The 27,093-nt window shown below is 39.3% G+C and overlaps 1 long non-coding RNA gene across 4 annotated transcripts in view; it reads left to right on the forward strand.

Moving 5' to 3' along the window:
* Window positions 1-27,093, forward strand: part of LOC124971357 (uncharacterized) — a 104,194-nt gene that overhangs the window by 13,206 nt on the left and 63,895 nt on the right. For 3 of the 4 annotated variants that reach the window (XR_007106323.1, XR_007106326.1, XR_007106325.1), the window contains exons 3-4: window positions 21,324-21,428; window positions 24,533-24,679. This is a non-coding gene — a long non-coding RNA (uncharacterized LOC124971357). The remainder of the gene's footprint in view (window positions 1-21,323; window positions 21,429-24,532; window positions 24,680-27,093) is intronic. The other variant, XR_007106324.1, reaches the window with a different exon arrangement.

The following is a 27,093-nucleotide window of genomic DNA, read 5'->3' on the forward strand; positions in this document are numbered from 1 at the left end:
AGAACCTGGTTGTGGGGGCACAGTTGCCTCAGGAGCTTCAGTAGTGAGTGAAACAGAAGAAGATGGGGTGTCTGGCAACTGTGAATCTCCTTCCTCTGATGGGGAAGCCATTGACCCATAGGGTGGTGGGGAAGAATGGATCCTCAGTTTACCTTGGAAAATTGGTGGCTCTTTCTCTTGGTGTGTGGTCTTTCCTTGATTGAGCTACTAGGACCTTGCACTGTCCCTGACCTATAATGCAGAACCAAACCCAAGACTGCTTCAGCTGTGCAATCTCCAACCATTGTTCTATATATGGAAACTGACCTGGATGATCAGGGTCTCCTGTTACTACTTTATATACTGCTTGAACAATGACCACGTCTAAGGACCCATCTGAGGGCTACCCGGCCCCAAAAGAGGGCCACTCTAGAGAACCAAGAGTGTGTAGTTATCCAAGGCTCAGGTTTTTACCATAATCTCCAGAGAAACCTTTCTTAACTGTACATTTTAAGACAGTGGATTTTGGTTTTGAAGCTGAGCTTCCCATTGTGTGAATGTTCCCACCCTGAGACATTGTTGTATAAGTAGAGTACAATACCTTCATCCACCTGGCCATTGTCTTCACAGAGCTTTAGGTGCCTCTTAGCATCAATAGCAGGTCAGTATAAGCCCCAGTCCTGGACCAACATTGTAGGGAGAGACCTTTTTTTTGGTAGGGGGGGCACCTGGGATTGAACTCAGGGACATTCGACCACTGAGCCACATACCCTGCCATATTTTGTATTTTATTTAGAGACAGTGTCTCACTGATTTGCTTAGTGCCTCCCTTTTTGCTGAGGTTGCAATGAACTTGTGATCCTCCTGCCTTCGCTTCCTGAGCTGCTGGGATTACAGGTGTGCATCACTTTGCCCAACTCTATGGAGGGACATTTGATCCCCCAGCAGTTGACTCAATCTTAAGCCTTATGAGGTCACCTTGGAATTTCAGGTTATGCCTCATTTAGGGTCTTTTGTCCAACGATGGTGGAGCATGGACTCTCATTCATTCCAGTCATGCTCATGCACACACACAACAGAACTGACAAACAAACCTCCTGAAGGCATAGTCCCCGATCTGAGTGACACTCTGGTCACTGATCACTGGGAAGTGATCCGTTTTCCCTTCCATCATAGGGTAGGACCTGACTTGGGCATATGCCCCAGGGGGACTCACCAGCCTGATGTCCTTTTCTGAAACTTGCTTTGGTCCTTCTTCTCAGTCTGTTGGGGAAGTAGGGAGAACCAGGACCAGAACACCTTGAGTAAGAGTTGGGATCCAGCAATCAGCCAGGTGGAACCTATCCGACTGTCACCAGGCCAGTGGCCATGGCTTTTTCCACTTCCCCAACAATGGTGGCACAAAGGGCCAGCTTGGTTGTCACTTTTCTGGCCAATGCACCAAAATATGTTATGAGAAAATATAGAAAATTATCACACTTGAAGATGCAGAAGAGCAATCTTTGTTCAGCATCAGTGTGGGCTAAGCAGAATCTTCTCTGAAGCTAATCACAGCCCTTTGTTCTCAGTATCTTTTATACAGTACAGACTTCCGGGTTTTAAGACTTTCTCACGTAAGTAGCCTTGATCCCTTTTTTCTCTTTCTAGGCAGCTCTGGTTCCTGCCACAGCTACTAAGCAAGTGTGATTACAGAAGCCACGACTAGCAGGTTGCACTTATTAACAGAGATAAAAAGTAAAAAGAAGCATCTTAGGAAGGAGTTGCTGCTTCAGTATGAATAAAAAACAATGATTCCTATCAAAACCTTTAGATAAATGTTAAAATATGCACTTGGTTAGAAAGGCATTGTGAAATTGTAATATGGAATTGTCCTTGGTAGTCAAGTTTTATCCATTTTGTAGAAACCAACAATTATCCGAAGATTAGTTTAATGTCATTTTTTATTATTTTCAAAAATATTAATCATACTAGAATTTATCCTATTTGTTTTTGTTTTTGTTTTTAATAGTTTTTTGAATTTATCCTATTTTGATTCAGAGCTATGTTCTTTAAAATAACCAGATATACTGAAATATCAGTATGATTATTTTACCAGGTGGTAACATTTTGGTTTTGTACTTCAGAAACAAATGTGCATCAACTTTCCTTAAATGTTTAGATAGATCTCATTGCAAATAATTTTATCTATGTTGGTCTTATGTTGTGTGAGCACCTAGATAAGAGATAGTGTCCAGGATCATCTTAATGGAAATTGTTCTGATTAGCTGAATTTCACTAAATCTCTGAAGAATATAAGTATATTTCCAATACTTTACTGAGATATGATTCATGTGTAATTCACTGTGCATATGTAAAGTCTTTGCTATAGTTTTCACATCTGTATGCACCAGTGAAACCAACACTACAGACAAGGAAGTATATATCCATCACCCTAAAAAGTGTTTTCCCACCCCTTTGCCATCCTCACACCCCCATATCTCCCTCCAACTTCCCTGCCTCTCCCACCCCTCTTGATTTTCAAGCAACCACTGTTCTCTCACTGTAGATTTGTTTTGCATTTCTTGTAATCAGCTGCATATAATATGTATTGCTTTTGGTCTAACTTCTTACATTCAACCTATTAATTTTAGATTTAAAATTTTTGCTGAGCAGTATGCCATTACATGTATATACCAAAATTTGGTTTTATCCATCCACTTTCTTATTGCTGTTGAGTACTTTTAGCGTATGTAAATGTCTCTCTCTCTCTCTCTCTCTCTCTGTATGTGTGTGTATATATATGTGTATATATACACATATATATGTTTATTTTTCTTAAGTAAATACTAGGAGTTCAATGGTTGGACCATATTGTAGATTTAAGATTAATATTGACAAAAACTAACAAAATCTTTTCCGAAGTGTTTCTACTACTTTTCATTCCCATGAGCAGTATATGAGAGTTCCATTTTCTACAACCTTGTCAACTCTTGGTATGGTCAGACTTTTTAACTTTAGCCAATTTCATGGGAGTGTAGTAGTATCTTATTATAGTTTTAATTTACATTTCTATAGCAATTAATGATTTTGAACATTTTTTCATGTGTTTGGTGAATTATCTGTTTAAATTGTTTTCCCATTTATTCATTAGTGTATCTTTTTCCTTCTTATTGACTTCTAATTGATTTCATATTTTCTGGATATGAGTCCCTAGTCAGATACATGACTTTCATATATCATTATCATAGTAATTTTATTTATTTATTTATTTATTTTTGGTGCTGGGAATTGAACTCAGAGTTGCTTTACCACTGAGCTATATCCCTAAACACTTTTTAAAAATTTTGATACTGGGTCTTGCTAAGTGGTCTAGGCTGGCCTCCAACTTGCAATCTTCCTTCCTCAGCCTCCTGAGTCATTGGGATTATAGATATGCACTACTGTGCCCAGCTTTTTCAGTCATTGGCTTATTTTTTCATAATTTCAACCATATTTTTAGAAGAACAGATTTTTTTTTAATTTTTAGGAAGATCAGTTATAATTTTCATCATATAAATTAAGATGTTTCTGTTTTTTTCATCTAAATTTTACTTAATCCATGTTACAAGCATTTCTCCTATGTTTCCTTACAGCAGCTTATACATTTAGGTTTTATGTTTAAGTCTCACAGTTTGATTTGACTTTTTATATGGTACAATACATGGATCACAATTCATTTTTGTTTATTTGGATATTCATTTGTGCTAGTACCATTTGTTAAAAAGACTCTCCTTTCTCCCCTTAATTGCTCTTGCTCCTTTGTTGAAAATTAGTTGTCCATCTAGGTGTGAGTCTATTTCTGGACTTGTTGAGATATGTGTGTGTATGTGTGTGTGTGTGTATAATTTTTTTTGATATTGGGGATTGAACTCAGAATCACTGCACCACTGAGTCACATACCCAGCTGTATTTTGTATTTTATTTAGAGACAGGGTCTCACTGAGTTGGTTACCGCCTCACCTTTGCTGAGGCTGGTTTTGAACTAGTGGTCCTCCTGTCTCAGCCTCCTGAGCCACTGGGATTATAGGCCTGCACATTGTGCCTGGATATTTCTGAACTCTTCATTCTGTTCCACTTCATGCTTTGAGTATAAACTATGTTGCTTGACCACAGGTGGATCATTTTAAAACTGGCATGCTTTTCTTTTCTTTTTCCCTATTTTTCTTCCCTTCTCCCTCCCTAACAGCAGCATGACCAAGACTAACATTTTTCCCAGCCCACACTAAGCTATCGTGTTCTTCACACCCTGAAGAATATCACTACCCACAAGAGAAAAGCAACTCCAAGCCTAGGAACTGGAGCAGTGGCTCTCTCAAGGGCATCTACTGGACACTAATTAATTATATCTGCTGATAAGGTTTGGATCCCAGCCCTTGTATTCCTGCTTGAAAATTCCCATGTTCCCCCAGCAGGGAAAATCACAGCTTCTGGGGCAGGAATTCCCACTGTTTCTCCTTTGCTAGCAAATCACAAAAACTTTTTCCTTTTTCTCAAAACCTTGTCATTATTAGCTTGACAGTAGAGACAAGGAACAAGCTTTGGTATCATACTTGTCTACTTTAATGTCAACACCACAATCTAATTACTGTAGGTTTATAATGAATCTTGAAATCAGGTAGCATTTGTCCTCTAACTTGGCTTCTTTTTCCAAGTTGTTGGTTATAGTGTAGGTCTTTTTTATTTCTACATGATCTTAACATCAGCTTATAAATATCTTTTTAAATTTTTGTAGGAATTTTATAGGAATTTCGCTGAATCTGTGTATTAATTTGAGAATATACATCTTAACAATACCAAGTCCCATGAACACAATTTGTCTTCCACTTCTTTGGATCTTCCTTAATTATCTGGCAATATTTCATAGGTTTTAGTGTACAGGTATTTTATATATGTGGATAGATTATTCATAAATATTTCATACTTTTTGATACTGCTGTAATTTTCATTCTTAATTAGCATATGTAATTATGATATGTTCACTGAACCATCAAAACAAATATTAATAATAGATATTGTGGAATCTTTGTTTGGAAGCATAGGCCACTGTATAACTTAAAAGTTATTTAATACTTTACATGCATATACATGTATTTCCATATCAGCTTGCAGAAATCATTAGCAATTCATTCAAACTAGAGAGAAAAATGTCTCAGAGACAGTACTACAAATCATCTTCTGAAAACTCATTCATTAAAGTAATATAGTTTAATAGCTTTCAACTTTATGTGTGCTATGTTTGAATCTGTTGAAAATGTGAAGTCTTACTTATTTACCCCCAATAAATTTACCTTAGAAAATTCCTGGGTCATGGCTGGTGAGGAGGCAGAGTCTCTGTCAGGATATATGTCCTATTTCACAGATGGACCAACTCAAACATGTTCACAGGGCCTAAGTCACCTCCCCAGATAGGTATCAGGAGTTGAGTGAAATTGTATCCCTCATCTTCCCTAGAGGTTCCTGACAGCTTCCCTGTTAGAAGATGGGCTTCCAAGGCTTGAGACATGCTCAGATTACACTGTCTTGCTAATGTGACCTCATGAGCCCCGCTCAGCAAACCCTCTTGGCGATGAAGATGAGAGAGGAGGTGAAATCCTGCCCCAGAGTATCTGGATGTTAGGCCACATGAGGTGGCTGATCCCTGAAGTGTGAGATCAGATAGAAGCTCAGGTGTTGCCCTTGGACCAGTAAGGTAGAAAGAAGGAAATTATATGAATCAAACTGCTCAAAGCAAATATACTTTTTATTTCATCTACTTTAATCCTTACTGCTACACAGTTTACCTCTTATTATTATTGTAAGCACAAAAGAACGGATGCAGACCTCAACGGATTCAGAGAAGCCTTTTATTCATTGGTGGACGCACGGCACCATCTGGGTGCATTTTCTGGATGCGAAAATGTTACAGAGGGGATTTTGGTTTTATAGGGTACATTGGAAGCCATGCACATGCAGTTTGGACAATCAGGGGCTCATTGTACAGGTTAAAACTTTAACTTAGGAGGGTAGTTGTAAAACAGTTGAAATTCATTATTTTCTGGGGAGATAGGAGTCCAGAGGAATGAGTACTCAAATCTTGCTCATTGTTTTACTTCCTCTGGGATTCATTGTTTTCCAGAGTTTCAATACTTTGCTGTGCCTCCATTTAGGACTAATTTGCCATGGGGGAAGGTCAAGGTTCAGGGTCCAGCATACAGTATCCACTCCTTTCCCCCAGGGCCCATTGTTATTAGGAAAGGATTTACTGGGAGGTTAATCCTTGGCTAGTTTCCCTTCCCCATCCAGAGCTGCACCTCTCTTCGTTTTTCTCCAGAGGCTATTTTGCAGGTGTTATTTTCCTTAACCCTTAAATTATCATTGTTCATATCAGGGTACTCTATTAGGATAGTTTAAGTGAATTAGGAAAACACATTTGTGATCTTCCTCTGGGAAATCTCTCCTGAATTGTTCTAAAGATTTCCATTTTGGTCTGCATGCCCTCTGGGCTCTGTAAGATCTAATCTTCCTGGGGGTGGACATTATGTGTTTGTGGGGTGACCAACTTTTTAAAAAAATATATATTTTTAAATCACAAAATTATCTTAATTGAAAAAGTTTTACATAACAAACTGTGATAATTTTGGAGAAAGTGGTAACTACACCTTAGATACTGTGTTAATGTTCATGGTTTGTAAAACATACTAACAGATTTGCAAGTTATTTTCAACAGATAATTTACATAAAAATAAATACGAGTGGGATCTATCTACGTTTTTCTTTTTTAATGAAAGATGTATTGTAAGGAATCCCACGAAAACCACGCCAGACACGGGAGATCACATAAGGGAGTTTATTAAGCAAACAGAGTGTCTCCCTGCAGGGTAAGAGAGAAAATGAGAGGAAAAGAAAGGGAAAGAGAAAGGGCACGCGCTAGAGAGTGGAAAGCGAGGAGGAGAAAGAAAGTGAGTCAGGGGGAGAGAAAAGCAAGAGAGAAAAGATGGCGGGGTAGCTACCCTAAAGCAATTGAATTCCGCCTGGCTAACAGGGGACCAATAACGGAGAAGGATACTTGCAAGCTGACTGATGAATCAGTAGCTAGCTAGGATGTTCACAGACTGACAGTAATTGGGAGGTGGGGGAATGGCTGCAATGGAAAGGGCGGGGAGAAGCAGCTTTGTACATTACACGTATATTATGCAAGGAATTGAGTGACTTTGTTTAGTGTGATAAGGGTTCTTTTTGGAAAATTCATATGTATGTTAAATTAGTTCTATTTGCTCTAGGCCCCTAATCTTCATGTCGTTCACTGATTTCTCTTTGTATTAGATAATTTGGCTACACCAAATTCAGATTTTTTGACAAAAGTAACTGAAATGTGGTTGTGTTTATTCCTGAAGTCATAGCAGGAATCTTTATTATGTCTAGTTTTGTTTCCTCTTGTGATATGACTGATGATTAGATTCAAGAGGTATAGCCATAATCATTTCAGTATAAAATTTCCCATCTGCCTTACACATTAAATTTTATGTATTCCCTGTAGGTGATTGTGTAGATTGGTATTTCTTTAAAGGTTGTAAAAGTTCTATGTTCTAATTCTATACGTATTGCTAGATTTATTAGCTGAGATTTGCATATAGAAACTTCCCATCATCAACTGTTAGTTTATGTTGAAATCTGGTACACATAGGAAAAGTGGGATTAATATGTCATTCTTTTATAATCTTTTTACTCTTCAAAAAATAAATTTATCCCCAAGATCCTCCAAAGATGATCATTGATTATGATTGCGTTTTGTTTTTGTTTGAGTTTCACCATTCACTCTAGATGTCTCTGTGTTTGATGTTTAACCCATTGCACACATTCACCTTGTTGATGTTCAGATTTTTTCTATATTTGACTACTAGAAGATTTCAATGGCTTCTGAGTTTTCTTGACGCATTTTTAGTTATGATAATTTTCTCCTGATTCATCTGTGACTGTCCAAGCCCAGTCCTAAAATCAGACATGCCTTCAAAGAAGCCTGGTCCCTTTTAGTAGGACATGTTTTTGAGGATTCAACATGGGTAGTAGAGTTATTCATGACTATCTGATTGCTTGATATTTCCTGTTCTATTTAGAACCTGGTTCCAGTAAATATAATAATTTTAAGAGAATATGCATCATAGACATCTTACTTTATTTATTTTTTTTATATATTTATTTATTTTTTTTAATTGTATACAAATGGGATACATGTTGTTTCTCTATTTGTACATAGAGTCAAGGCATACCTTTTGTGTAATCATACGTTTACATAGGGCAATGATGTTTATTTTTTTCCCTTCCCCCCCACCCCTCCCACCCCTCCCACCCCTCTTTTCCCTCTATACAGTCCTTCTTTCCTTCATTCTTACTGCTCTCCTTATCCCTGACATCTTACTTTAATGGTACAATTTTAAAAATATAAGAAAGCATAACATTTATGTAATTTTTCTTCCATTTCATAGGTATATTGTACACTATTCCAATAGAGGTTCTACAGATATGAAAATATTCTGCATCTATATTGCTCAACAGGGAAGCTGCTAGCTATCTGTGGCAGTTGAATACACAACATATGATGATATGGTAGAGAAACTGAATTTTTAATTTCATATATATTTAATCAACTTAAATAACCACATATAGCTAATGCTTATGAGATTGAACAGCAGCTGCCCTACACATTTTTCAGAGCCTTGCTTTCTTAGTTGGCAATGTATCCTAAGGATCACTGTAGAGTAGAGGAGAAAGGGAGTCCTTCTGGCTTATTATATACCTGCATAGTATTCTAGGATGTGGATGTACTTTAGGTTATTCAGTCAATCCCTTCTTGGTGGATATCCGTCTTATTTCTAGTTTTCTGCTGTTCTGATTTATTTTGTCAGGCAAGACCTTATGCTTATGCCTGCTTGTATTTTACTTGTATCCTTAGGACAGATTCTTGGAAGAGGAATTGCTGATTCTAAGAGAAAATACTTATATCTCAAAAAAGAGAAGATTTGAAATAGCATGTGGAATGTAGCCCTGGAAGCGAATGTTGATTGTATCTCATTCTTTAGATTCCATGTATTTTCTGTTCTCTTGTTTTCTTTCTAGTGTGACATGGTTGAAGGAATATTTTATTGACCTCTAGGAAGAAGAAATATTAGAGCAATGCAAATAATAATTATGGGTTACCTAGACAGGTGACGGGAGTCACTCAGCCTGCACTCTGGATGCCACAGCCATATACTGACACAAGACCTTAGGCGAGTCCTTTCCCTTTGTTGACTTTTGATCCAACACAGAAGGACACTCAGTTTAGAAAAAGTGGTTATCAGCCTGGCCTTTGGGGTGAGAGGACCTGGGTGTTACCCTGGGAACTACTATTTGCTGTTTATAGAATGTAGAGCAAACAAGTTGTTCATTATATGCCGTATAATATGGCATTTTGTATTACTGATCATCATTATCATCATCTTTGTTCCACCAGCCACCCCAAATGTGAATGATAAATGTGGAGATTACACTGCCAGGTATTACAGAGTTCCACAAAACTTTGAATTGATAGTTGTCAGATTGAGTAGTTAACATAGAGATTAAAGGAATTGTATAGAAAGCTCATGAGCAGATACATACATATTACTTACCATGCTGCGGATGTGGAATTTTAATCAGGTACGTTGTTGAGAAATGGGTCTTGGCTAGGCAAGGTGGCACACACTGTAATCCCAGGTGTTAGGGAGGCAGAAACAGTAGGATTGCAATTTCAAAGCCAGCTTCAGCACCTTAGTGGGGTCCTATGCAACTTAGCCATAAACTGTTTCAAAAAATAAAAATTAAAAAAGAGCTAGAGATGTAGTTCAGTGGTTAAGTCCACTGGGTTCAACCAATACATGGTTACACAAAAAATAGGAAATTGGGCTTGTGTCCATGGTACAGTCATCACTAATAGAAAAAATTAGATTATATCTTGTACCTTGTTCATATAATCAGAATGCTTCATCTATGTGTTAGTGCTTAGCATAAAAGTTTGTATGAAAGCAAAACAAAAATACCAGAAAGACATAATACTAACATATGTATATGTAGTATGCAAGTAGTTATATGAAATGTAACATATGAATATATTACATTTGTATATATACATGCACAATTAAAACAATGGAATGAAATAGCATAATATTTCAATGATGGTGGGACTGCTGGGTGCTTATATTTTTATGTTTTGCAAATGATTCCTCTTTAGATAGAATCTTTTTAAATATTTGCCTATATATTTATTACAGCATCTGTTTTACTGAGGTGAAAGATTTTCTATGGACTATCAAGAAGTATTTTGTCAGATATGTAAATTGTGCACATTTTCTGCAAGTCATTGGCTTGTCTAATCCTTTTTTTCTACATTGTCTTTGGAGGAGCAGATGTTTTTAATTTTGAGGAAGTCCAGTTTTTCAGTTTGTGTTTTTTGTGTCTGATTTATGATATCTTCACATAGACAAAAGGCAAAAGGATTTTCTTGTGAGTTTTCCTGCTAGAAGTGTTAGAGCTTTTAATTTATATTTATGTTTAGGATCCATTTTGAATTACCTTTTTATGTGGTGCAATATATGGATCAGAGTTCATTTTTGTCATACTGATGTCCAAAAGTTCCAGTATCATTTTTTTTGTACTGGGATTGGACCAGGAGTATTAAACCACTGAGCCACATCCCCAACCCATTTTTATATTTTTAAAAATATTTTGAGATAGGGTCTCACTAAGTTGCTGAGGGCCTCACTAAATTGCTGAGGCTGGGTTTGAACTCTGAATCTTCCTGTCTTAACCTCCTGAGCTGCAGGGATTACAGGCATGTGCCACTGTGCCCAGAATCCAACATCATTTTTGAAAATAGTATCCTTTCTCAAATGAACTACCACTGTATGGTTGTCAAAAGTAGTTGTCCTTATATGTTGGGAGAAATTCTAGTTCTTGGCTGGCAGCAGTGAACGTCTCAAGTGTGTAAACCTGCGGGGAGGAGCATTCTGCTTCGGCCACCTAGGAAAGTACACAACTCCCCCAAATTGACTCAGTGTTACCAAGGGAACCTGTATAGGAACCTGGTGGTCTGATTCCCTGTGGCACATTGTGATTGGGCAAGAAACCTATAAAATGTATAGCTGTTTCCACAATAAACGACTTTGCAAGCTGCTTGCCACAAGCTTGCTTCCACCTAACTCCCAGAGTCTGGGTCTTGACTCTGTGCCACTTACCCCATGTATGAGCTAGCTCAACACAAGAGAAACTACATATATATATATGTAGTTTATATATATATATATAGTATATATATATATATATATATATATATATATATATATATATATACACCTGAAGATATATAAGGATTTCTGGATACATTTTTCTTTTCCTTTGATCTGCTTTTCTGTATTGATGCAATTGTTCTTGGTTTATAGTGCTTTTGAAATCAGATAGTGTTTGTTCTCTAGTTTGTTATTTTTCCAATTTATTTTTCATAGTTTAGGGCCTTTAAATTTCCATATGAAGTTTAGAATCAGTCTATCAATTTCTTTTAAAAGGATAGATGGAATTTTATTGAGTTTCCATTGAATCTATAGATTAGATTGGGAATAATAGGCACCATAGCAATCCTGAGTCTTCTGATTTTGTGATGAGTGTGCAATAATGACAAGGAGCATTTATTTACCTGAAGAAGTTTCAGTGTCCTGAAACACTGTCTCCTGCTACAGTGGTAGCCCTTGGCAATGAAGTCGCATGAGTTAGGCTCACAAAGATAGGCCTCCTTCAGTACACATCTGATAGGATGCATTGTAGTCCTTGGCCTTTGTGACTGTCCCAACACAGCCCTTCAGGTTTGTAAGTCTGCTCATTATTAGGAAACTGAGGTGCATACAAATCTAAGTCACATTCTCCAATATTACCTTTATAGGAATAAAGTTGATGTGGTGTTCTTATTCTTTGTTCACATAGCGCAGTTGGTCTGTAGCTCAGATTTGGAGCATCAGATTCTTTTTGGTGCCCCTTAAAGACATAAGCATTGCGAAGTAGAGACACAGGAATATTTGGAGCAATAAAAACATAAAATGTGGTCTGTGGATATAGCCCAGTGGTAGAGTGATTGTCTAGCATGTGCAAGGCTGTGGGTCTAATCCCTAATGTGGAAAAATGAAGAAAGTTACAAAGTAAGGAAGGAAGAAAAGAAACTGAGAGAAATAGAAAGGAAGGAACAAAGGCAGGCAGACAAAACAGTAAGAAGAGCTGTGGGTCCATTTTAAGACCCACTTCAGAGGATAGAATAGACAAGTGCTCTTAAAGGGAAGGTTGCTACCAAGAGTTTTGTGGGGAGACAGCTTGGACTGTGCAACCCCTATTTATCTTTCCAAACTAAGTCATTCCTATGATATAGAAGGAGCAGATAGTTGACTACAATGGCACATACCTGTAATCCCAGCAGCTCAGGAGGCTGAGACAGGAGGATCACGAGTTTAAAGCCAGCCTCAGCAAAAGCGAGGTGCTAAGCAACTCAGTGAGACCCTGTCTCTAAATAAAATACAAAATAGGGCCAGGGATATGATTCAGTGGCCAAGTGCCCCTGAGTTCAATCCCTGGTAGTTCCCCACAACAACAACAACAACAACAACAACAACAACAACAACAACAACAAACTAAGTCATTCCTATGATAGAGAAGGAGTGGATATATATATACAGAGTATTTTTGTCATGGATGTCTTTCCACATTGACAAAAATATTAGGGATAGAGATTAAGAATTCCTCAGGTCCGGTGTGGTGGCTCACACCTCTAATCCCAGCAGCTCCGGAGGCTGAGACAGGAGGATCCACTGTTCAAAACCAGCCTCAGCAAGAGTGAGGTGCTAAGCAATTCAGTGAGACCCTGTCTCTAAATACAAAAAAGGGCTGGGGATGTGGCTCAGTGGTTGAGTACCCCTGAGTTCAATCCCCAGTACCAAAAAAAAAAAAAAAAAAGAATTCTGCCTACTGAATGAATGTATTCCTGTAGTCCTGCTTCCCTAAAATAACTGAGATTGCCCAAATGACATTTTTAGGTGTTCCTAGATCATAGAATTGGGTAATTATGGACAGTCTCTTAGTTTTCTACCAGATGGCTAAGTGCTTACAATGGTGTTTTACACATGTTTACCTACAGGGGGCTAGCTCGTCTCCAAGAGCTCTAGGAAATATTTCTGGGTCTTTGTGTGCTAGTACTACTTCCCTAAGTTCACTTTTAAAGCAAACACAATTCTTGACAATAAGATGATGCTTTTTTCCACCAAACTGGGTAGAGTTCCCAAAATTGCCTGAGCTTCAGCTTAGTCCCTCTAATTAGTATATTTTCTCATGTGGTAGCCTGAAGAGTGAAGGCATACTTTTTGGTGAAAAGCAAGAAAACAAAGAGCCAAGAAGAAACATTTCCATTTTGAAAAAACAGCCTGAGGTTGTGGTTGTCATAGTAACCCCAGGTCATCATGATGACCCTGAAGTTTTTTGACTAGAGATACCCATGGCCTGGTCTTAATAGCAGGGCCCCACATTCAGGTATTTGGACTCATCTGAGGGTCTTGGCAGAGTTCTTCCCATTGTCTGAATCTGAGCCTAGTTCCTCTAATTAGTGTACTTTCTCAGGTGACTTGAAGAATGAAGGTGTTTTGCTTTCCAAGAAAGGTGAGGGGACAAAGAAGAGGCATGTGCAGTCATTTCTGGTGTGGAGGACCAACCTGCTCTTTGTGGTTGCCATAGAAACCTGAAGTTATTACAGCAACTGTGACAAGATTCTAAATCATACACACTTGCTGTGGTTGGAGAGCAGGGCTGCCTCCAGGTGTTTGGACTCAGTGGAGGGTGTGGGTGCCTTGCAGTGGGGGCTGAGCCTTCCTGGGGTGTGAGGAGAGAAAGGGATCCCAGACCCAAGTCCCCTCATTCCTGCTCTGGGATCCTGTGCTCTGCTGACTTGAGAGGGAGAGAGATGTAGGACCCTCCTGGCCTCAGACAGCGTGATGTCCTTTGTGGTTTTTGGAGGAATCATAAATGCCTGCATGAATTTAGGCCACTTCTTACTCCTTTTCATATTTATTATTAGAGGATAGGAGATGAGTAAAAGAGTAGGAGAAGGTCCTGGTGAGAAGCCCATTGTGCCTCTGGTTGTTATGATCACTACCCAGTTGTACCAGTGTCATTGGTCACTGAGGCAGTGCCTCCTTCTGGCATTGGGACTCAGTGCTCCACTGTTGGGTAATGAAGTGAGATGTGGGACCAGCAAGCGTGGTATACTGAGCCAGGGTGTCTGGACCTACTTTCCATGTTAAGGTGAGTCAGGAATGCTTACCCACAGGTTTGCTGGGACCCTCAGTGATAATACCTGCTTTTATAATAGTGATTCCCATGTCTCTCTCAGATTGATGTTTAAATATGCAGTTGATTGAATGGTCTTCCTTGCAGTTTGAAATTGTAAAATGATCATGCATTCCTTTATGGGCACCACATTTTATCCATTGTTATTGGAGATTTAACCCAGGGGTGCCTTACTACTGATCCACATTCCCAGCCTATTTTATTTTATTTTATTTTATTTTTATTTTATTTTATTTTCTTATTTTTGAGACAAGGTCTCAATAAGTTGCTTAGGGCCTCACTAAGTTGTGCAGTTGTCTTTTAACTTCCAGTCTTCTATCCTCCTGGGTCACTAGGATTATAGGTGTGTGTCCCTGAGTCCAGCTCAATAATGAATTTTTTTGATGATGCCAGGATGTTAAGTGTTTGTTAAAATGTCAAATATAAGAATTCAGTATTTTCAAAAATATTACCATGTGTTTCTCTATTATAATAATAGCCATCTATGGTTCCTAAAGTAACCAGGGAGACCTAAAGATGATTATTTTCTAAGACATGACATTTTCCATTCTTTAGTACCTAGCTTTCACAACACAGCTAATGCCATGTCCACAGGCAAGCACATCACTTTTGTTGCTATAGATTAGGTTTCATGTTCAAGAAATTTATTCAAATGGAATCATGGAGGTGTTTTTGTTCCTTTGTGTCTTTTTAATTTGACTTCTTTCATTCATACTGTTATTTTTAGATTTACATATTTTGTATTTATCAATGGTTCATTATTTTTTTCAGTTTATTTTAATTTTAGATGGACACAATTCCTTTATTTTATTTATTTATTTTTATGTGGTGCTGAGGATCAATCCCAGTATCTCACACATGCTAATCAAGCATGCTACCCATGAGCCACAACCACAGCCCTGTTCATTCTTTTATTTATTCAGTTTTTTGCACTGCTGGAAGTTGAACTCAGGTTCTTGTACTTGTTAGGCAAGTGCTCCACATTGGACCTGTACCCACAGACTGTTCATTCTTTTTTATTTCCAAAATAATATTGTAATATATGCTATATCCCAATGGGTTTTATACATTCACCTGCTGTTGGATATTTGAGTTGTTTCCAATTTGGGGCTCTTGTAAGTACAGCTACTATAAGCATTTCTGAATAACTCTCTTCATGGAAATAGGCTTTTCTTCCCTAGGGTAAATATTTAAGAGCACATGACTGGACCACCTCTTAGATATAAGATTAGCATGATAAGAGTACCAATATCTCTGTCGTGGTTGTAACCTTTCCCATTTCCACCAGCAGTGTATGATAGTTGCATCCTCTACAATATTGTCAGTGCTTGATATGGTCATTTTTTTACAGGCCTGTGTCACCATGACTGGCAATATTTCATACTCGTTCATGCTGCTATACATGACATTAATTTTTTATTAAAAAATTTTTTTCATACATGTATATAGGGTAATAATGTCTGTCTCAATCTACTGCCCTTCCCATCCCCACCACGCCACCCCTCCCCTCCTTCCCCTCTGCATAATCCAAAATTCCTTCATTCTTCCCTACCCACCCCCCACTATGTATCAAGATTTGCTTATCAGAGAAAAAATTTGGCCTTTGGGTTTTTGGGTATTGGCTTATTTCACATAGCATGAAATTCTCTAGTTCCATCCATTTACTTGCAAATGCCATAATTTCATTCTTTTTTTTATGGCTGAGTAATATTCCATTGTGTATATGTACCACATTTTCTTTATCCCTCTACCTGTTGAAGGGCATCTAGGTTGGTTCCATAGTTTAACTATTGTGAATTGAGCTACTATAAACATTGATGTGACTGTGTCACTGTAATATGCTGATGTTAAGTCCTTTGTGTATAGACCAAGGAATGGGATAGCTGGGTCAAATTGTGGTTCCATTCCAAGTTTTCTGAGGAATCTCCATACTGCTTTCCAGAGTGGTTTCACCAATCTGCAGTCCCACTAGCAGTGTATGCATGTACCTTTTTCCCCACATCCTCGCCAACACTTATTATTGCTTGTATTCTTGATAATTGCCATTCTGACTGGGTGACATGAAATCTTAGAGTAGTTTTGATTTTCAGTTCTCTAATTGCAAGAATTGATGAACATTTTTTCATGTTTGTTTATCAATTTTATTTCTTCCGTGAAGTATCTGTTCAGTTCCTTAGACCATTTATTGATTGGGTTATTGGGTTTTTTGGTGTTGTTTTTTGAGTTCTTTATATATCCTAGAGGTTAGTGCTCTATCTGAGGTGCATGTGGTAAATAATTTTTTCCTATTCTGTAGGCTCTCTCTTCACATTATTGATTGTTTCCTTAGCTGAGAAGAAGCTTTTTAGTTTGAATTCATCCCATTTCTTGATTCTTAATTTTACTTCTTGCACTTTAGGAGTCTTGTTAAGAAGTTAGGTCCTACCCTACATGATGAAGAATTGGGCCTACTTTTTCTTCTATTAGGCACAGGGTCTCTATTCTAGTGTCCAAGTCTTTGATCCACTTTGAGTTGATCTTTGTTCAGGGTGAATGATAGAGGTTTAATTTCATTTTGTTATAATGGATTTCCAGTTTTCCCACTACCATTTGTTGAATAGGCTATCTTTTCTCCAATGTATATTTTTGCCACCTTTGTCTAGTATGAGCTAACCGTATTTATGTGGGTTTGCCTGTGTGTCTTCTATTCTGTACCATTGGTGTACATGTCTATTTTGGTGCCAATACCATGCTGTTTTTGTTTCTATTGCTCTGTAGTATAGTTTAAGTTCTGGTAATGCGATGCTTCCTGCTTCACTCTTTTTACTAAGGATTACCTTGACTATTTTGGGTCTCTTATTTTTTCAAATGAATTTCATGATTGCTTTTTCTATTTTAATGAAGAATGTCATTGGGATTTTAATAGAAATTGCACTGAATCTGTATAACACTTCTGGTAGTATGGTCATTTTGACAATATTAATTCTGCCTATTCAAGAGCATGGGAGATTTTTCCCTCTTTTGAGGTCTTTTTAATTTCTTTCTTCAGTGGCCTGTAGTTTTCATTGTAGAGGTATTCTACCTCTTTTGTTAGATTGAGTCACAAGTGTTTTATTTTCTTTGAGGCTATTGTGAATGGGGTAGTTTTTCTAATTTATCTTACAGTGGATTCAACACTTATGTATAGAAATGCATTTGGTTTATGGGTATTGATTTTATTTCCTGCTACTTTGCTGAATTCAGCAAAGTGGAATTTTTTGGATTTTCTAAATTTAGAATCTACATGGTGTCATTTTGAAATGAAATTCCTTGTTTATATTTTCTGTGAACTGTCAGCATCCAAATGTTTAATTTGACTTCTGAGGTTCTCCTTGATTCAAAATATAGGTTAGTCCAGAACAGAAAAGGTAGTTGATGTGTTTTAAAATTTCTAGTATCATTCAAACGTAATACATCTCATAATATAAATATATTAAGCAATACAATTATCAGAACTCTATATGAAATAGTATGTGAATGGTGTGACTCTGCATCATATATAACCAGAGAAATGAAAAGTTGTGCTCCATTCATGTACAATTAATCAAAATGCATTCTGCTGTCATACATAACTAATTAGAACTAATGAAAAAAAAGAACTGTATATGACCACTTGGGGATATTTGAATACTCAGATTATAAGTGGCTTCAGGACACAAGAGGAAAACCTTTAGTGAAATTTCTCAATTTATCTCTAAAATGTCTCACAATGCCTTCCTTACTGAACTATAGGAAAGGGTAAATAAAATTTTTTGTATAGTGTGTGGCACATAGTAGGTCTTCAAGAAATGTCCATCCTGCCCACCTCTCACTCCCTGAAAGCTGATGATAGTTACCTAAACTCTGAAATATAGCTGCTATAGATATCATCTGGAAATGTGGGAGTAATAAGTAGTGCATAGTCACACTTATGTCATGCATCATGAAGTCCTGAGGTTGGTGTGTGTGTGTGTGTGTGTGTGTGTGTGTGTGTGTGTGTGTGTTAGTGTTACAGGACACTTTGCTGAAAGATTTGGGGACAGATAAGATCATCAAACAATTTCTTTAAATGTGTTTCATTTTCTGGCCCCTTTTTGATATTCTAGCTTGATAGTAGCAAACCATTTTCCTACTGATACCCAAATTAATAAAGATAAAAAGGAGAGGCAGGAATCATGAGACCTAGACCCTGGTGCTAGACCTCTTGTGGTAACTTGCAGTAGATTTCATTTGCATTTTCAGTTTCATAGTTGCAAGGGTTTTTGAATGAATACCTTTGAGGGCACAATACTAAAACTATAGGTTTTTAAATCCTAGATGGTAACCATCTTTAAGGAAAACTGAGTGTCCTTAGGGATAGGGAAGATTTAGAATTCAATTCATTACTAGATAACTCTGAAGAATTGATTGTTCATCACTGGATTTGATTTTGTCACCTGCAAATTGGAAATAATGATGCCTTCCTCATAGAATCATTGTGACAAGATTACATCAAAATGCATTTAGCTATAAACCTGTAAGTGGCATCATAAAGTAGGTGCCCTTTTGCACACTTTTTTCTCTTAAAATGTTTCTGAGATGTCTCTAATGAGATGATCTTGTATTGTTTTTTATAATCTTAGCCATGTGGCATGACCATACTAGTGCATATGCCCTAGACTTCCTGCAGAACAGACCTTAGAGTATAACAGTTGACAGGGGCCTCATTTGTTTCTTCCTTAGATGTTGTTAAGTATCTAAACAAGGACGTTGTGCCAATCTTTTCCTCCTCCAGAGTGCATGATGTTCTCGTGGCCCCACATTTCCCATTTAAAAACAGTTTAGGGATGGGGAGATAGCTCAGCTGGTAGAGTGCTTGCCTTACAAGCACAAGGCCCTGAGTTTGATCCCCAGTACCGCAAAAAAAATAAAATAAAATAAATATAAATAAATAAATAAATAAATAAAAACAGTGCAATATAAACACAAAATCACTGATTGGATTTTGTTTTCAAACACCAAAATTATTCCAGACCCTTACAAGGCATAGGTGGGACCATTGTTGTTGCATTTAAAACCTACATGTGAAATATGCTGCCATGTATTGCATGTTAGTCCCTTTCAGATCCCATGTTGGAATTTGATTGTCATTGTGACAGTATTGGGAGGGGAAACCCCTGAATGGATTGTATTATGAAGACCCTGCCCACATACATGAATCATAGAAGTGGGTTCATTATAAAAGTATGGGTTTGGTTCCCTCTTGCTCTCTCTCTCTGTCGTGCTATCTCACCATCTGCTATGTGATTAGGTAGCAAAAATAGCCTCACAAAGTGTCTACATGCTGATCTTGGACTCCCCAGTCTCTAGGACTGTGAGGAAATAAATTTATGTTGTTTATAAATTACCCAGTCTTAGGTGTTTTGTTATAGCAGCAGAAAATGACTTAGACACAGACCATTTATATGGAAATATGATAAGGAAAATAAAAAATATAAAATTCCAATAAGAGTGTATCACATGAGCAAATAATAATATTGCAATGGACATTATTTGCACAGATCTAGTAAGATAGGTACACTTATATTTGGGTGGAGCACATTAGTAAAGAGATTTTAAAGTTCAGTGAGACCAGTTATAACATGCATGCTCTTTATCAGTCTCAGTTATGGGAACTTAACCACAAAACACAGGCTACTGTGGCCTCTTCCATTATTACTCACATTTCTGCACTGCTTGGGGTGAGATGACCATTTTCCTAGCTAGCTCAGTGCTTCAGGCTCCCTGACTATGCATCTTTCCCTCCAAAAAGGAACATGGCTACATGCCCATCCTCTGTTAACCACCCAGAGGCCTCTAAGCATTGATATGAAGCAGTACTCAGGTCTTAGAATGAAATGTAGACCACTAATTCCCTTTCTGTCTGGGGATAATCTCCCTTCCTCTTCTCTCTCTATGTCCTTAAAGGCTCTTCCCTCCTCAACAGTTCCAAGCAGGTCGTTTTTTCCATAAGTTTAAGTTTTCATAAAGGATGGAAGAAACACAGCTTTCTGATAGCTTCTGATTCCTTCCGTGATATAAACCTCCACTCAGGCAAGGGGAAGGAACACCAAGCATAGGTCCCTGATTCAGAGAGGGCAAACACAGGGAGAACGGAATTTTATCTCCTCTGTAGTGTATGTCCCAATACATTTAGTAAGGATCTGCCACCAACCACTCAAGGTGCCTACGCTGGTAGGTTTCTGCCTGGATCTGGCAGTGGGCCTGGTGAGCAACCTTTTTTTATTTTGAAAGCAAGAATTGACCACTGAGCCAAATCTCCAGCCCTTTTTAATTTCTTTTTTATTTAGAGACAAGGGTCTTGCTAAGTTGCTTAGGCCTTACTGGTTTGGTGAGACTGGTTTTGCACTTGCAATCCTCCTGCCTCAGCTGCTAGAACTGTTGGGACTATAGGAGCATGCCACTGCACTGGGCCATGAGCAAAATTCTTGACACCCAGCTCTGTGGTTAGGAGCACGTGCTTTGTGATCATGCACATTCATGAAGATAGGATAACGATACCTCACTAGCAGAGTTGTTTGAGATTAAATCCAAACCTAAAGAATGGGAGATGAACCCATCATTATAAATTTCTTCATAAACAGTAGCTGTCTTTCCTCCCTGAGCAGGGAATTTGTGTGGCAACTTGACCATCCTGGGCCCCTAAACCTGAATACACATAATAATGATACACATCAGAATTCTAAACCCTCACCAGAAATCCCTTATTGGTGAAAATAGGACATCTGAATAAAAAATTTATTTAGATTATCAAGTTGTGATAATATGGGCCCTTAGAAACAGATTTGCCCATTTGGTACCAACAAGGAAGCTAAGTCCATCCCACCAACCAGCTTTTGTCTGTATTTCCAGGGATTTGCTTTTATCTGTTGTGTTGGTAGATTTTGTCTGTACTTCTTATTTTATCACCTTATTTTCCCTAGGCCTGCTCCATTGGAAGTGTCATCTCAGATGATCCTTAAATTTACACATTCTGAGGCCTATCACAGAGTTATCAGATAGAGCAACTAAAAATATATGATGTTCAGGTGAGTTTGAAGTTAAAAAAAATTTATTGAATGCCAAATAAGTATGCTAAAAGTATTTGTTGTTTATCTGGAATTCATTGCTAATAGGTGTATTTCATGGGGCAAGCCTGCACATGAGGAACCCTATAGGGTAGAAGGAAGGTGCTCCAGTCAACAGCCCCAGCTGAACTGCCAAGAAATGACAGCACCACATGTCATCCATGGACATGAGCTCTCTTGGATGCCCCAGTGAGTGGAGCCTCTAGATGACAGAGGTGACAACACCATGTGGAGAGGTAGCATTAAATGACAGATACCACATAGAGAAAAAAATACTCAGTGATCCCTAACAATACACAGAATCCAGAATGATAATAAATGGCTATTGTGAGGGAGTTTTAAGCAGAAATGGAAATCACAAACCTGTGGTCTAAGGTCTGTTCTTTCTCTTTTTTTGTGGTCTGTTATCATTGCATAACATAGGAATTCTCTTATCCTTGAAAGGTCTTTGCTATAATTTTGGCTGTAATTCACAAGTCACTTTGTGTGTGGGTATCAAGTTTTGAACATTTCCTAAATGCCTTTGTGAAGCGATTTCCAAAGGAATTTTCTTGATATATGATTTTCCTGGAATTTGGAACTTAATTCTAATCCATCTCCATAAGATGAGCATGCACTGCAATCACCAGAGTTGAGGAATTGAGAGTCTGATGATACACATGACTCCATGAGTCACATGGAAAGCAGTGTACTTACAAGGTTACTTGGAGAGCATACTGTCAGAACAAGGGGTATCTATTTATTTTGAGAATTGTTTCTCAAAGAAGGTGTCCCAACATACTGACTCCAGATACATGGATAGCCTTGTAAGGAAGTCATTAATTATCTTTAGGATTCTTGAGCATGGGTAAAGAGGACACCTTCAGACAATTGATAGGATGTGCATTGCAGTGCTTGCTTTTCTGATTGTCCCAACATAGCACTATTGGGTGCATAGGCTGTCCATTTCTGGAGTTCATTAAGAAGAATTGTTTTGCCTATGGATCTAAGCCACTTTCTCCAGTATCATCTTTATTAGAATTAGAGTGTACGGATTGTTCTTCTTCATTCTACTGTCATGTTTCCTTGATTTTTTAGAACTTAGATTTGGTATGGGGGTGGGTTTTTGGTATAGATTATAGGGAACCAGTGAGACCAGAAAAGGGAAGAAAAACTATAGCCCCATTGTAAGACCCACACTTGAGGGACAGGCAGAACAAAGTTTTGAACAGAGAGGGCCTGAGCTGTGTGAAACCTTGTTCTTCCAAACTCTCCAGTTGGGTAAGTGATTCTGGTGACAGGAGAAAGTGTACATAGGCTAGAACCATTTTTGTCTTTAATGACCTTGCACACAGAAGAAAATATCAGGCCTGGAGGATACAAATTCTCCAGGACATCCCAATATCCAGGGCAATTAAATTGAATAAGTTTTATTCTACTAAATAAGTATGGTTTGGTAGCCCTGCCTCCCTGAAATAACTCAGGTTCCTTAAACAACTTCTTTGGTGCTTCTAAATCATTCAATCACATGGTTATATTCAGCATCTTAATTTTATGACACAAGTGGATAACTGCTTGTCCATTCTTGAGTTTTACAGGATCATTGGCAGAGAGATAGCTCATCTTCCAGAGCCCTAGGAACCTCCCTGGGTTTTTGTGTAATATTCCTGTAAGATCACAATTAAAGCAAACAAGATTCCTGATAACAAGGACATAGTTTGTTGCAACATGCTGAGCAATTTTGTTGCCTATGCCTCAGTCTGCTTGCCTTAATATGCTTCCTTGGGTGGTAGTCTGTGGTATGCAAGTGTTTTGCTTTCAAGGAAAAATAAGGAGAGAGAGGGATGTGTGGAACCATTTCCAGTGTCTTTGTGTGGATTAGGGGTCAGGCCAGTACATCACAGTTGCTGTATAAACCTGACATCATTATGGTGACTGTGAAGACATTCTAAAGGAGACCAATTTGCTGTGGTTGGAGAGCAGGGCCCCACCTTCAGGTATTTGGACTCTGCAGAGGGTGTGGGTGCCCCATGGTGGGGGCTGAGCCTCCCTGGGGTGTGAGAAGATGAAGGGATCCTAGACCCAAGTCACCTAGTTCCCATTCTGGGACTTGGTGATCCACTGACTTGATAGGAAGAGAAATGTGGAACCCTGCTGACCCCAGGAGCATCATGTCCTGTGTGGTTATTGTGTCATCCTAAATACCTTTGTATTTAGGAAATAGAAGGGAGCGCAGTAGGTTAGAATCAGGGGCCAAGGTGAGGGCAGAAGGGAAGAAAAAGGAAGAAATGAGGAATAAATTTCAACAAATTATGCAATGTGCATGAATGAATATATCACAATACATTCCAATTTCATATGTGACTATAATGCACCAATTTAAATAAATAAATTTAACAATAAGCAAAGGAAGAGGTTCAGGGGAGGGAGCAGGAAAAAAAGGGATAATAGTGGGGATCAAAATGGAGAAAACTGTTCAATGCATTTATGAATATGTTAAAATGAACCCCAGTATTATGTATAACTTGAGTGCACTAAAAAAAATATGTTACTTCCCCAGGGTCCTTCAAGTTTGATCACTGAACTTGTTTGTTTTTTTTATTACCATTGACATCATAACTAATAGATGCTTTATATATTATCTTCATTAATCTTTTTCATTTTCATAAAAATTTTTGTCCAGTAGAAACCCTTTCAGTTTGGTCACCTAGTCTTTGTGATAGAATCTCTACTGTGATAGTTTGGTCCAGATTCATCTGATATAATCTCAACACCAGATGTGGAATCAGCCATTTCCACAAGGGGGCCTGGCTCCTCTTAGGAGGACATGGTTTAGAGGATTCTGTCAGGTCCTAGAATTGCTGATTGCTCCTGTGGTGCTGCTCATTGTTTCTCCCTCTTTTCAGTGCTCAGAACCAGTAAGAATCCATTATGTTTTTAAGAGAGTGGACATCATCTGCTTCCATCCTAGTCTGCTTTATCATCCCCTTATAGGTGATCATGTTTTGCAGTTTTTGTTTCAACTGTCTAATTTTAATAAGATAATAAAATATTTTATGTATATTAGTTTTCTCCATTGTTCACAGGTGAAAGGTGTCATATTCTACTACTTGGGCCTTATTCAGTGGAAATTACTTCAGAAGAGAAAGCATTCTCTAGCTGAACATTCTCTGTGCAAAGTGTGTAAGGTGATTGTAACTGGCTACCTGTAGCTATTGAGCAAATGCATCATGGTGAGTGTGACTGAGGAACTGAGGTATAATTTAATTCAGATTTCAAGTTTAAATTGCCACATATAGGTCTTGGCTTCTTATTGGACTGCTATAGCTTAGATTATTCCACCAGCCTCCTGTTGGTGGATATATATTGTTTCTAGACTTCTCCTGTTACAAATTGTCCTTTGGTCTTTTTGCATTTTATCTTTGGGATAGATTATTAGAAGGCAGATTCCTGGTTGCGGGAATATATATCTGTGTAATATTGCTAGATAGCATCAGATATCCTCATGGACATTGTGCCATTTGACATTAACTCTTGCAGTCCCTGAGAATGCCTCCATTCTTACAGACTATCTAAGGACAACAATGGGAGGTAAATATCATGTGAGAAGGAGGGGTCCTCCTTCCTAGGAAAAGACACATAAAACCAATTTGGCAATCCATTACTCTGTCCTAAAAAAGGAGTAAAGGAAGAGCCCGTAGTTTCTTTCCCATGAGAAGAACCAAGACAGAAGTCACATGAGTGTTTCCTCATCCTTTACTCCCTGTGAGTAAGGAGAAGGTCACTGTGTCCTGCACAGTGAGGGATCAGTCAACTGAATGGAGGTGTTAATTGGCTGAGAAATTAAAAGTCTGAAATAATTAATAAGAAATAAAAGAAGATGTCGGACTAGAGGGCGACTGCATTTCACGTTGCTCCAGGACGCAGGATTCAAAAGAGGAGATAGTGAGAGGCTTGGAACCAACTCAAAGCCGCCGGGAGCGGTAAACACGGACAACTGGGATCATCATAGAGGAGGCGGCTCAGCACAGCGCTTGGACTCGGAGCAACCACTGGGGCTCCGGGCGGCTGCCTGAGGAGGAGCTGTGTGGCAAGCTGTTTGGACTCAGAGCGAGCGCTCCTGAACACCGGGAGGTTGCCTGGAGGAAGAGGAGGAGTGCGGTGGGTCGCTTGGTCTAGGAGTGACTGCATCAGAGCCACAGGCAGTTGCCAGAGGAGGAGCTGCGTGGCGAGCTGTTTGAACTCAAAATGACTGCTCCAGAACACCGGTGGCCTGCCTGGAGGAGGAGCGCGGTGGGTCACTTGGTCTAGGAGTGACTGCATCAGAGCTACGGGCGGTTGCCAGAGGAGGAGCTGCGTGGCGAGCTGTTTGAACTCAGAACGACCGCTCCAGAACACCGGTGGCCTGCCTGGAGGAGTAGCGCGGTGGGTCGCTTGATCTAGGAGTGACTGCATCAGAGCCACAGGCGGTTGCCAGAGGAGGTGAGCGGTGAGTTGATTGGACTAAAAGCGACCACTCCTGAACACCGTTGGCCTGCCTGGAGGAGGAGCGCGGTGGGTCACTTGGTCTCGGAGCCACCGCTCCTGAACACCCGGGGGGCTACCCCGAGGAGGAGGAGGAGGAACAGGGCGGGTCACTTGGACTCGGAGTGACTGCCTAGGGCTACGGGCGGTTGGCGGGAGGAGGAGACGCGAAGTGAGTTGCTTGGACTCCTAGTGACTGCGTCGGAAACGGGGCCGCTGTCCGGAGGAGGAGGTGTGTGGCGGGTCTCTGGGTATCGGAGCTATTGTACGGGACTCCGGGTGGCAGCTCAGAGGACGGACCGCATAGCCAGGTGATTAGGTGCAGAGCAGGGTCCCAGGAGCTAGGTGGCTTCTTGCTGGAAGAGCCGCACAGAGACACGCCTAGGGGCGGAGCGAAGTTTCCAGGACTGCGGGCAGATTCTCTGGGAGAGGCAGCCTAAGGAGACTCGCCTGCGAAGGGTGAGGCTCCCAGGCCCAGGAGGTAGGTCCGGGCCCCTGGGAACGTTGCAGAGGAAGACAGCCCAGCCCAGGCAATAGTTGTAGATTGAGGGGAACCTCTAGGAGGGCAACTGACCAGCGAGACGTCCCCACCTAGTGAGTCTTCCCTGCCGGGTGAGGTTTTCCCACAGGGACGGTAAAACCAGAGACACAGGCACAAACAGGACTTGCCTCAGCCCACAGCCTAGTTCCCCATTGGATGACCATTGGTCAACAAGTGGAGGCACCTCTGCCCACTAGCAGGGAATATACACCACCTGAGGGTCACCACCCCTAGAGAGGCAGCTTCTTCGTGGAGCTCCGCATTATCAACTTCCTCCAAGACTTCAGGCTACTGAAGGATAAGAGGAGATATACTAGCAATCTTCAGGGACATTATAAATCGATAGAGGAAATCTGCAATATCTTAATGACCCACTGATTCCTGAACAATATGAGAAAACAAGGGAAGAAAATGCCCCAAACAAATCTAGATGTTACATCAATAAAATCCAATGACAGCATGGCAGAAGAAATGACAGAAAGGGAGTTCAGAATGTACATAATTAAATGATTAGGGTAGCAAACGATGAGATGAAAGAGCAAATGCAGGCATTGAATGATCACACCAATCGACAGTTAACAG

Source organism: Sciurus carolinensis, chromosome X (genome assembly GCF_902686445.1).
Source record: "Sciurus carolinensis chromosome X, mSciCar1.2, whole genome shotgun sequence".
In the NCBI taxonomy this organism is placed as follows: domain Eukaryota; kingdom Metazoa; phylum Chordata; class Mammalia; order Rodentia; family Sciuridae; genus Sciurus; species Sciurus carolinensis.